The sequence below is a fragment of the Martes martes genome (genome assembly GCF_963455335.1).
Source record: "Martes martes genome assembly, chromosome: 5".
NCBI lineage: Eukaryota > Metazoa > Chordata > Mammalia > Carnivora > Mustelidae > Martes > Martes martes.
Window position 1 is genome coordinate 87,501,054 of NC_137892.1, and position 13,028 is coordinate 87,514,081.

Genomic DNA, 13,028 nt, shown 5'->3' on the forward strand with positions numbered 1-13,028 from the left:
GCTCTGAAGTTGAAGTCCAGAAATCTGTTGTTTAAATTTTTTTAAGATTTCATTTTTTAAATATTTTTTTAAATTTATTTGACAGAGATCACAAGTAGGCAGAGAGGTGGGGGGGGGGAGCAGGCTCCCTGCTGAGCAGAGAGCCTGATGTGGGGCTCAATCCCAGGACCCTGGATCATGACCCAAGCCAAAGGCAGAGGCTTAACCCACTGAGCCACCCAGGTGCCCATAAGATTTCATTTTTTTAAAGTAATCTCTATATCCCATGTGGGGCTTGAACTCACAACTGTGAGATCAACAGCCAGATGCTCCACTGACTGAGCCAGCCAGGCACCCCTTTAAATTTTTTTATTATGGTAAACACACATAAAATTTATCATCTTAATCATTTTTAAGTTTATAGTTCAATAGTGTAAGTAAATTTTTTTGTCTTGCAAAACAGAAACTCTATACCCACTAAGCAAAAACTCCCTATTTTTCCTTCCCCACAACCCCTGGCATCTACCCTTCTATTTTCAGTTTATATAAATTTGTCTATTCTAGGTCCCTTATATAGATAATATCATACAGTATTCTTCATTCTGTGACTGGCTTATTTCACTTAGGTTCATCCATGTTGTAGCAAATGTCAGAACTTCCTTTCTTTTTAAGGTTGAGTAATATTCCATCAGATGTATGGACCACATTTTGTTTGGTTATTCACCCACCAACGAACATTTGTGTCTACTTTTTTGGCTGTTGTGAATAGTGCTGCTATGAACATGAGTGAACAATGATCTCTGAGATCCTGTTTTCAATTCTTCTGGGTATATAACCAGAAGTGAAATTGCTGGATCATATGGTAATTCCATCTTAAATTTTTGGAGAAACCACCATATTATTTGCCAAAGTGGTCATTTTACATTCCCACCAATAGTACACCAGGGTTCCAATTTCACCACATCCTTGTCAACACATGTTACTTTCTGTTTGTTGGTTGGTTTTATAGTGTGAAGTGGTATCTCATCGTTATTTTGATTGGATAGGAATCTGCTTTTTTTAAATAAACTTTTTACTTTGGAATAATCTTAGATTGGCAGAAAAGTTGCAAAGATGGTAGAGAGAGTTCCTATAAATCTTTCATTCAGTTTTGGTTTCCCCTGATGTTATCATCTTATATTACTATGGTAGTTTGTCAAAACTGGGAATCAGGGGCACCTGAGTGGCTCAGTCATTAAACGGATGCCTTCGGCTCGGGTCATGATCCCAGGGTCTTGGGATCGAGCCCCACATCAGGCTCCCTGCTCTGCTGGGAAGGCTGCTTCTCCCTCTCCCACTTCTGCTGTTTGTATTCCCTCTCTCGCTGTCTCTCTATCAAATAAATAAATAAAATCTTAAAAAAAAAAACCCTGGGAATCTGCTTTGTAATAAGCGTGCATGTGCACACCTGCACACACACACAGTGATTCTTATATGCACTGAAGTTTGAGAGCTAGTGATATAGGGGTCAGAAAAGTCCTTCCAGGAAATGCATTTCAGCTGTTATTTGAAAGATGCATATAAGTGAGAAAAGGGAATGGGGTGTGATCCAGGCAGAGGGAATAAACGGTGCCAAAGTCTGGGGGGTAATAATGAACTTGGAGCATCTAAGGCTAATCAAAATAGCAATAATGGTAATTTATTGACACCATATGCCAAGCACTGGTAAGCACTTTAGAACATTATTTAACTTAATTTTTCACAATAGTTCCATAAAGTGGGGGACGTTATCATCTCCATTTTATAGATGAGATAACTGAGACTTGAAGGAGAGCATTAACTCACCCAAGGCGATCCAACTATACAGTGGCAAAGGCAAAATTCGAACTCAGATCTTTCTTTTCCAATTTCCTTTCTCCCACCAACCCCAGTAAGGTTTAATCATGTGCTTATGGCAAGAAGCAAAACATTAAACCTGTGCCTTTTCCTCCCCCGATCTATTCTTTCCACATTCTTCTCCAGGCTATTCATTCTTTAGGGCCCAGAGAAGTCATCCCATTCCAACGCTGTTCCATTTACTTTTCTTTTCTTTTCTTTTCTTTTCTTTTTTTTTTTAAGATTCTTTATTTATTTGACAGAGAGAGAGAGAGTGAGATCACAAGTAGGCAGAAAGGCAGGCAGAGAGAGAGGGGGAAGCAGGCTCCTCACTGAGCAGAGAGCCCAACGAGTGGCTCAATCCTAGGACCCTGGGCCATGACCTGAGCTGAAGGCAGAGGCTTAACCCAGGCGCCCCTCCAAAGCTGTTCCTTACAGTTATTCTCCCTCATCGAATTGATGGTTGAATTAATGCATTAATAAAAATAAGTAGCAACAAGAACAATTTGGAATTATATATTTATTTGTGTATTTGTTTAATGCCTCTCTTTGCCATTAGACTGTCAACCCATAAAGGCAAGATTCCAGACTGTTTGGTTCACCTAGGGCCAATAGGTGCTTACTAAGCATTTATTGAACAAAGGAAGAAAGATAGGAACTCAAATGTTTTCGGGACATTAAATGAGTGAGTTTCATTTTTGAGAAAGAAAACCAAGTGGGTTGTGAGCTATCATTTAAGATAGTAACTATACTTGCTCTCAGAGTAGTGAGTTGAAGCCCCGTGTTGGGCTCCAGACTGGGCATGGAGCCTACTAAAAATAAAAAATTAAAAAAAAAATAATCACAGATTCCCTCTCTCTCTGGCAAACCTCAATCTCACTTTCCTAACTGTTATACCCCATTGAAAGTGCCAGTGGTTTTGATTCCTTGGAAGGAGATATAGAAGAAACATTGGTCTGATCTAAGAAACATCTCCTTCCCTGTTGACAGGTTTGAATGCTGAGATGGGGATGAGAAAGTCTCTATTTAAGAATATCAGGGGGGTGCCTGGGTGGCTCAGTGGGTTAAAGTCTCTGCCTTAGGCTCAGGTCATGATCTCAGGGTTCTGGGATCGAGCCCCACATCGGGCTCTCTGCTCAGCGGGGAGCCTGCTTCCTCTCTCTCTGCCTGCCTCTCTGCCTGCTTGTGATGTCTGTCTGTCAAATGGATAAATAAAATCTTTAAAAAAAAAAAAAGAATATCAGGGGCAGGGGGCACCTGGGTGGCTCAGTCGGTTAAGCATCTTCCTTTGGCTCAGGTCATGATCCCAGGGTCCTGGGATCGAGCTCCCCACCCTGCTTGTGCGCTCTCTCTCTGACAAATAAACCTTTAAAAAAATATCATCAAGAGGACAATAGAACGCCATTCTAACAGTTTCAGAAAGTCAACTGTCTGTAAAGAGAAAAGGGGGTAAGTGACCTCTCGACCCTTTTCCCACTCTGGGGTTCTGCTTTGCCCCGTGGCACCCAAAAGCCAGCAGACTGTGCTGCAGGTGAAAGCATAATTGCTCCTCACCTCCTTGGCTTCCCCAGCATTAAATTAGCTTTATATCAATATCACATTGGCAGCTGGGATGAATTATTGAAGCTCACTCACTGCAATGGGCCCAGGTTCCACTTACTTTATGGAATGGAGGTGAATGTGAGCGTATTATTTCTGTTTGCCTTGTTGTGGTCAGTACATTTGTAGACTGTTGTTAATATGAAGGTACTCAGCTTTGACCAGCAGATAATCCCTGCCTCTGTTCCTCATGAGCTCAGTGGAGACAGGAAGAGTGGGAAAGAAGGAGGGCAGGAACATGTCTGCTGGCCCCAAGCATACAGGGGCTCTTCATTATTAGAATTTACATTGTAGTCCCCAAACACCTATTCAGAAACACACATCTAGGGGTGCCTGGGTGGCTCAGTTGGTTAGGCGTCTGCCTTCAGCTTGGGTCATGATCCTGGGGTCCTGGGATGGAGCCCCGCTGCGCTGGGCTCTTTGCTCAGTGGGGAGCCTGCTTCTCCCTCTCCCTCTTCTTGCTGCTCCCCCTGCTTGTGCTTTCTCTCTCTCTGTCAAATAAATAAATAAAATCTTTTTTAAAAAATAAACACACACCTAATATACATATACACACGGAAAAGTAAGGTTCACACACATATATATGCGTATGTACATTCAAAGTCTCAATAAAGGTATGCTCACCAGGAGCCCAAGAATAAAAATATAGAGGGTGCCAACATTCTAAATACTGACTTTCTAACAGCCTGTGGAAATGTAAAATCTCTCCTCCTCCTCCCCCCTGACCTTTAGCACCAATGTTTTCCTAGCAGGGCTGGGTACTTTGCCCCTGACACTTGGCAGAGATGGGTGATCTGAGATATCCAAAGTCATGGGCAGGAAACCCACCTGTTGGGGCTCCTGTGTGCACGTAGAGAAACGGTCTTCCTTCTCTGCTCTCCCCCAATTCCACTATGAGCTGGAACACCCCTGGATTTAAAGATATGTTCCTTCTGGTTGGCCCAGATCTCAAAATTATTAGTTACAGCTCTACATTTATCCACAGACACCTGCACTGACATTTATAATCACAAACATGCATTTACACTCCTACACACACACACACACACACACACTCACATTCACTCACACAAATTACCCAGAGATAGGACTTCTGGCCAAATGGTTTGGTGTGAATGCTATTGAGAAGGCCTTCTGACCCTATCAGCTGGTCACATGCTTCTCAAAAATCCCACCATTAATTATTTATCCCTTCGGGAGTCCCCAGTTAAGAATCAAATACCTCTGGTCAAGACAACACACCATAAAGTTATCATCTAACATTTTGGCAGGAAGTCACTCTTCCCAGGGCACTTCCTCATGCTTGGCTGGCTGACTCTTAATCCTCAGGTCTGATCTAGCCTTCTTTTCTTTTACCCTCTTCCCCCAGACTAACAAGGGAGGTTAATTTCCCCCATTATCCATTCTCATTACTCTCTGACATTTTCCTTGGATGCACCTATTATAACTATAATTAAGTGATTATTTGTGTGATTACATTTGTATTGTTTGTGACCCCATTCAACTGAGAGTTCCAGTTGGTTAGGGATTGCCTTTTTCTCTATTCTTTACTGTACCAGCAGTACTTAGCACAGTGCCTGGTGCATAGTAGATGCTCAATAAAACTGAAATGAAGCTGGAGGGTTTGGAGAAAGGAGAGCAGAGTGGGGAAAGGGGCACACAAGTTCAGAGCAGATGTTCCAAACAACTTTGATCTTGGACCTCTGAATATCACCAGTCTCTCCCTCCTCACCTGTCCAAGTGACAGCAAGCTTCTCTCCTCCTGGGCTGTGTTAAGATGCCCAATGGAAGCACACAGGGACAGCACTAAGATTGAAGGGGACAGACTCCTCAGCTGGAGGGAACAGGCTTGAGGGGGCATCCTGACCTATCTGATTCACCACTTTTCCAGAATGTGACTAAGAGCTCATTTCTGGAGCAAGCTTTGTATAAGGAACCTCTTCTTCTTCTCCTCTTTCCCCTTTCCCCTCCTCCTATCCCCACTCCCTCTGCCTCCCCCTCTCCCTCCTCCTCCTCCTCCTCCTGCAAGATTTTACTTTTTTTTTTAAGATTTTATTTATTTATTTGACAGAGATCACAAGTAGGCAGAGAGGCAGGCAGAGAGAGAGGAGAAAGCAGGCTCTCCACGGAGCAGAGAGCCTGATGCGGAGCAGAGGCTTTAACCCACTGAGCCACCCAGGCACCCCAATATTTTATTTATTTAAGTAATCTCTACACCAAGCATGGGGCTCAAATTCAAGACCCTGAGACCAAGAGTGACATCCTCCTCTGATTAAGCCAGCCAGGCATGCCAAGAACCTCCTTTTCTATATGTTTCCTGGTAATTAAGAGGGAAGATGTTTGTTGCTGAGAACATATCATATTGACAGTAATAACAAAAATACTACCAGTTACCATTTATTTGAAGTTTACTATATGCCAGGCACTGGACTAAGCACTTTATACATATTTATGTAGTATTATTTCAATTAACGATCCAACCATTTTCTGAGATAAGTACATATTATTCTTATTTTACAGAAGGGGAACAAGCTCAGAGAGATTAGAGCATTGGCCCAAGGTCATACAACTAGGAAGCAGCTAATCCAGGACAGGACTCCTGAGGCCACACTTTTATCCACCAGCATGTGCTACCTTCCACTTTAAGGCCATAAGAAGATGCCAGTCTACTCCTTATCCTTAGACCTTCATACTCACTCAGTAGATATAAACTAAAGTCATTTATGGACTTGAGATTGATTGGGGATCTTGGAAGCTGCCATTATTGTCCCAGAAACTGGATCTGATTCCTGATTCCTGGAGTCATAGAAGAGGAGAGATGCCAAAACATCTGGAATTATAGGAGGAAGCAAATAGACAGCTGGAAGGTGCCAGTTCCTCAGAGTTGCCCAGCAAAACACTCCTAGGTGCAGGCACACCTGCTCAAGAAATAGGCCCACTTTAGTCTTTTTTCCTCCCTGCTTTTCTTCTCCCAGTGGTGATCCTGGGGGCTCACTTCAGAATGATGATCTTGAAGCAGGTGACAGGTGAGCCTCATAAGGCCACATAAACCAAAACCAGCCAGAGTGTGGGAGGAGCTGCCACTGAATATAGGCCCTCCTTTCTTGGGACTGCACTCAGGGTCCCCCTAGATTACCACGTACAGCCCCTTGCTGTGAGAATTTTGTAAGTGAGAATTGTCTTGGACAGTGGGTCATGGTCTCCTCTTTTCCCCCTTCCTTACTACACTGTCTTCAGCTTTGTTCCACCAGTGATTAGCAGAGCTTGAGCTCCACAGTCCAAATGAGATCTGGAATCAAGTTTAAGACTACTAAGGTCCCATACCTCATGTGGCTGAAGTTTGGTCTGTCACAGACACTTTCTGGCTCATCCTTTCCATTTACATTGATCCAGGTGTTACCTCCTCCAGTTTGTGAACACCTAAAGACCATAGTCCAGTTTAGTTTGAATATGGTCAGCTGGCATGCATCCTCCATTCCTACTTTCTTCTGCTGTGTTACAAAGACTAGAAAGCTGGTATACATTTCCCTCACTCTCTTACAGTCACTTGTGTGACTGGAAGACAAAAAGGAGGAAGAGGCCTTCTTTCTGCTATTTTGGGCTTCCTGCTGGCAAGCAGGATCCTGTAGACATGGGGTTCTCCTGCAACAGCCATTCCAACTTCCTGTCTCTTCTAATTCCTAGATGGCAAATCTCTGGCAAGGTGTTCTTTAGTTCCATTGTTTCAGTGGTGGCATTCTAAGCTCCATCTTCCTGATCATGGCACATACATAGTTCTCCTGGTATTAGCTTTATTGGTACACTTACTAGGAGTCTATTCCACAAGTGTTTACATTGTTTTTGTAAGCACTGAATTCCCTATGTTAATTTCCTTTCAGTTTAAAATACATAGAGTAGGGGCACCTTAGTGGTTCAGTCAGTTAAGCCACCTTCGCTCAGGTCATGATCTCAGGGTCCTGGGGTTGAGTCCCATGTCAGGCTCTCTGCTCAGCTGGGACTTTGGTTCTCCCTCTCCCTCTGTGCATTCTATCTCTCTCTCTCTGTCTCAAATATAGAGTAGTTCCTGTTTTTGCACTGAACCAAGCCCTCAAAGAGTTGTGAAATGACATCTTGGAAACATTGGGCAAAAAAGCCAGTATGGTGAAGGGTAGGAAGCCAGTTGAGCAGAGACACAAATACATTATTATAAATCAGCTTCTCTTACTGACTAACAGCAGGGTTTCCCATTCAGAGAAAAAGAAGATAGCGGCAGGGGCAGAGCAGGAAGATAGGTAGGCAAAGAAACAGACTTCTATTTTAAGTGTAGTAAGGCTTATACATAGGGGATAAACAAGCAAATAAGCACACAGTTCAAATAGGACAGTTCAGGGATGCCTGGGTGGCTCAATCAGTTAAGCTTCTGCCTTCGGCTCAGGTCATGATCCTGGGGTCCTCAGATCGAGTCCCACATTAGGCTTCTTACTCAGTGAGGAGCCTGCTTCTCCCTCTGCCTGCTGCTCCCCCTTCTTGTGCTCTCTCTCTCTCTCTCTGGCAAATAAATATATAAAATCTTCAAATACGAGTGTTCATATAGACCGACTGCTGAATGTGAACCCTTAGACACACACACAGAGTACAACTCAGGATTCTCTCTCCTCATTTGAAAACTCAACCCCTTTATTCCCTTTGATGGTCCCAAATGGGATTAAGAATGATGTAGAAGGTGAAAGATGCATGTGAGTTAGGAGGATAAGAATCAAAGCGAGGTGATTAGACTGCAGTGAACGAAGGAAGAATGGAGTGGGAATAATGAAGGAAGAGCTAGAAGTAGGTGGGAGGGTATAATGAGAGTGGACTTAAATTGAAAGGAGGGATGGAGGTGAATGAAGGTGTTTTAGGGGAGATAAGCAAGCAAACCAACCTCCTCATTCCTGGATAACTTCATCTCGATTGCACAGTATTGGAAAATACTAGGCATTAGATATACATTTATTGAACTGGAGAACAAAATTAGGGAGGACGGGGGAGGCCGGATCACACAGGATTGTTTTGTGTTGGGTTGGTGTGTGTTGGGTTATGCGTATATTAATAACCATTAACATTTACTAAGTTTTACTATGAGCCAGGCACTCTGGTAAGCACTTACATGCGTCATCTTAAATCCACAGAAATGCTGTATGAGTCGATTATTAAATTATCCCCAATTAGTAGATGAAGAAACTGAGGCTCAGATCATTTAAGTAACTTATCCAAGGTCACACAGTTGGTAAGTGGCAGAGTTAGGATTGAATTCTAACTTGTCTAACTTCAAAACCAGTGTTCCTCACCACTACATCATATGTATTCCCCTTTGAGTCAGGGGTAGGTCCATGCCCCCCAACCCCATCTCCTAGCCACAAGTTCAGTGGGGACCCCAAAGGACATGGTCCCAGACCCCCTAGGCAATAGGAGAGGAGAGGGCTAGCAAAGGAGGGATGGGGGCAGGCAGTTGGGACCAGGCCAGGCCCCCTGTCTGGGGAGGGACCACATTAAAGCCTCATCTACACAACACAAAGAAAAACAATTTGAAACTTAATCATCTCCCAGAATTATGATCCCTCCCCGCAGCAGGAAGCACATTAGCAGAGCCGAGAAATGATAATTCAGCAGCCCCCAACCCAGCAGGGAGGGAAAGAGAGGAGGAGGGAGAGATGGGGAGGAAAACTGAAACAGAGGCATGAGGGAGAGACTGGGGGCAGGGAGAGGCAGGGCCTGATACCTCATGGTTATTTCTTCTGCCCCTACTGGAGACAAAATTCCAGGGGAAGTGGCGAGATGGATCTTAACCCTTCAATTCTGGTAAGATAGGGCGGGGGTCAAATTGCTTCTCAGGTCAGTTCTCAGCACTGATGAATCCCCATGTCCAGGGCTTCACCCAAGCCCACCCAGTCCAGGTGTGGTTTGTGGTCTTGGCCTGGGTGGAGGAGAGCTCTCAAGCCCCGAAAGTCCTGAGCACCCTCCTGTCCGATCAAGGCGAGGCTGAAGTCTGTCAGGACCCGAGGTGCTGGACAGCTCCCAGCCCCAGAAAAGGTTTGCTGGAAGAGAACGGGAGGGGTGGGGCAGTTCCCTCTCTGAGGAAAGCATGAAGGCTGCTGGGAGCTAATGGGGGAAAGGGCTAGGGTCGTGAAGGGGTCCCGATAGAGATCTGGTGGCGATCTGGAGACTGGAGCTCTGGGGGCAACTTCTCCAGACACATTCTTTCCTTCTGAGTCGAGACCCCCCACTGCCCCCACCACCCCCCAGCCCCAGACAATGGCGCCTTCAGCCCCCAGAGATGAATGGGGCCTTTGAGAGCTGCACGCCATGGGGTCAGCAGCGGCCACTGGTCCCAGGGCCGCCCAGCCTCCAGAGATTGGAGCCACTAAGCTTGAGCTAGTGTGGAGCTCTTAGAGGAGGGAAGGTATCCTATGGTCCCTGTCTTAGAGAGTGGTGGCTCTGGGAAAGAGTTTCCCCTGGATCAGGCAGTTCCCATTAAAGAAGGATTTTAGGGGGCTGGGGAGAGAGGAATCTCCCTTCCCTTGCCAGGGAGAACACAGTTGGGTGTCCCCTCCTCAGGAGGCAGCAGAGCAAGCTGTGTGGGGACAGAACCTACCAAGCTTTTGCTACCTCCTTTCTCTTTTTCCCAAATCAGGATCCCATCCTCCCCTCGGACAGGGCTGGCCCTGGGGTCTGGTCCCTCCTCTCCCTGCTCCTGTCTCCCCTCCCCTTCCCATACTCCAGAGACTACCCAGTTTCTATGGAAACAGGCCCAGGATGGCTCTGCTGGGAGGGCAAGGCCAGTAATGCTGGGAGTGGAGGAGGAGGGGGTGGCAAGGGAAAGGAATTGAAAGTAAGGAGCAGGAGGTGAGTTCCAGCCATTCCCAGGTAGGGACAGAGACCTGTTGAAAACCAAACTTTCACTGTTGGGGGAGAGAACATCAAGAAGAGCAGCCAGAGATATAACTGCATGATGTGATTGAGGGAGAGTCAGGGAGCTCCTTGTTCCTCCAGTTCTCAGTGCTGCAGACATCTAGAAGGCCCCCTCAGAAGGAAAATGAGTGGGTGAAAAAGGAAAGGAGATGGGTAATACCAAGATCTCTGCCCCTTCCTATTTCACACGATGCCCTATCATTTCACCTCTTCTGTGGACATGTTCACTTGAGAGAATGTGGCCCCCAGGAAACCAGAGGCTCACAAGAAAGAGGAGTGGAAATTGGAGCAGTGTGGGTGTTCAGGGCTGTTCAGGAATCACCCATAGGCAGCTGGACTTAAAGGCAGCCAGAGTCCTAGGAGTGTTGTGTACTTACATGGCATCCCTCCCTAGCACCTCTACTGAGTTGTGGGGCAGCAGGCCTGAAGGCTGCAGCTCCCCGCCCCCCATCCATCCAGTCAGGATGCTGGGGTATGAGAAGAAAGTAGAGGTGGCCAAGTAGGGGTTGGGAGCAGAGAAGGTGAAAGAAGCCTAAGGAAGGAGGGGTGAGGAGAAGGGTGAGTCAGTGGGTACAGATGTGTATGGCTAGGGCAAGTAGGGAACTTCTTAGGGGCTTGACTGTCAGGTCCTGGGAAGAGAGCACTAGCCCTCACACCCTCCCCATGCTTCCACCTCAGGCAAAGCTGCCTAGTGGGGAGGGACCACCGGAAGTCTCAGAGTCCTAGGAGAATGGGGGGGGGCAGTTCTTGGAAAGGAGCTTCCCAGGTTATCAGGAGTTTCAGCAAAGCTTCCCTGGGGAAGGGGACGGGGAGTGAAAGGGGTCCCTTAGGAGCCCTGGCTTTCCTGGACCCAAGCCATGGGCTCTCTCTTGGCCATAGCCCCTAGTGCAGCCAGTTTGGTGTTTGCTTATTTTGGTTATTTTTTGATCAGATATTTTGGCGCTGTGCACACTGCCTCCTGTTGCCATGGCAGCCGTGACAGGGGCTGAGGCACCGTGAGAAAAATACCAAAATTAATGAGTGAGCGAAAGTGCAGCCGAGAGAAAAACAAGGTTAAAAAAAGAGTTAAAACAGTAATGAAAACAGGCTTCCCAGCTCCACAGCAGAGCAGCTGCTGAAGCCTCCCCAGAGCGGCAGCCCCCGCCCGGCCTCCGGCTCCTGGCATCTCCCAGACCTTGAGGCAGAACTTGCTTGCCTTCCCCCACCCAGCCAGCCCCAAGTGCAGCAACAGACACTCAGAACCATCCCAAGCACAACAGTCAATCAGCTCCAACAGATCAGTCCCATCTCAGGTTGCATGCTGCCTCCCAGAACAGCATCCCAGGGAACAGCTTCTCATCTCCTAGGCAACAGAGTCTGGGCTACAGCCCCCACACAACAGTGGTCCAGCCATATTACTAGGAAATGGCCTCCCCGCTACACTTGAGCTTCAGAGCTATGGCTGCGGGCATAACAGCATCCCAGCTAGAATCCTGCACACAGTAACAGCACAGCCACCAGCCTGGGCAACAGCATCTTAGCTATAGCCAATCCCTGGTATGCTGTCATCACAGCTGTTGCTTCGGGACCAATAGCATCCCAGCTACAGTCGTATACACAACAGTAGCTTTGCTCTTATCCCAGGTAACAGACTTCCTCCCAGGTATAGGCTCCTAGCAACAGCCTCTCATCTCCTAGGACCTAGGCAATGGCTCCAGCTACAGCTCACCTACGTCATATTATCGGAGAACTGCTTCTTTGCTGTAGCCATTCTCAGGGGCGCAAAGCTTACACTTATAGCTCCAGGCCCAATGGCATTTCAATTTCAGCCCTCCCCTCAAAATGCACACATGAACACACACATGTGCACACACGGCTTGCAACAGACTCTTTGGTAATCTGGTTGTTGTTCAGACTACAGCCCGTGCACACCAGCATTGTAGCATTGCAACAGTATTTGAGCTGCCATCAGAAACAAACCCCTTCTGTTACAGTGCCAGGCCCTCCAAGACCCTAGTCCTCTTAGCCAGAGCCCATCCCAGGTACACATGTATCACAGCAAGAGCCTACAGGCATGAGAATACCAACCGCTTCCACACGTAGCATCCCCCAGGCTCCAATCCCTGGCAACAGTCTCAGCTGAAATCTCAGGCAGCATCACTTCCAGGAGCCCCCAGTGCACAGTGTTGTACTTGCCAACCAGGTCCCAGTTTGGTATGAGGCCAGGAGCCTGGCTTCTCTCCTCTTCAGATGCCTTCTCCTAGTCCCTGCCCTTTGCCTGCCCTCCTTTCTGGGGAACACAGTACCATTCCTATATCTACATTGCCCCAGGCTTAGGTCCATCCCCCACCCAGAGCCTAGCCTGGCAGCAGGGGTAAGAGGAGATCGGGAGCAGGGAGAAGAGTAGACACACCCTGTGTTGCTCTGGCCCAGTTCTGCTCCTGCCACTTGGTGCAGGATTTGGGTTTGATGGTGGTGGAGCAGGGAGGACTGAGGAGAACATCTGGGAAATTAGCATTTCCTGCCCAGCTTTGCGGCTGCCTATCTTGTTCAGTCCTGAGCAAGGAATGAGAACAGAGGGGCCTTTGAATGGCTCCAAGCAAGCCAACTGGGGAGGGTTTGCTGCAGTGGGCAGTGGGCACATGCTGGGGGCAGGGAGGATGGGGCAGTTACTCTGTGGAAGATTTCTT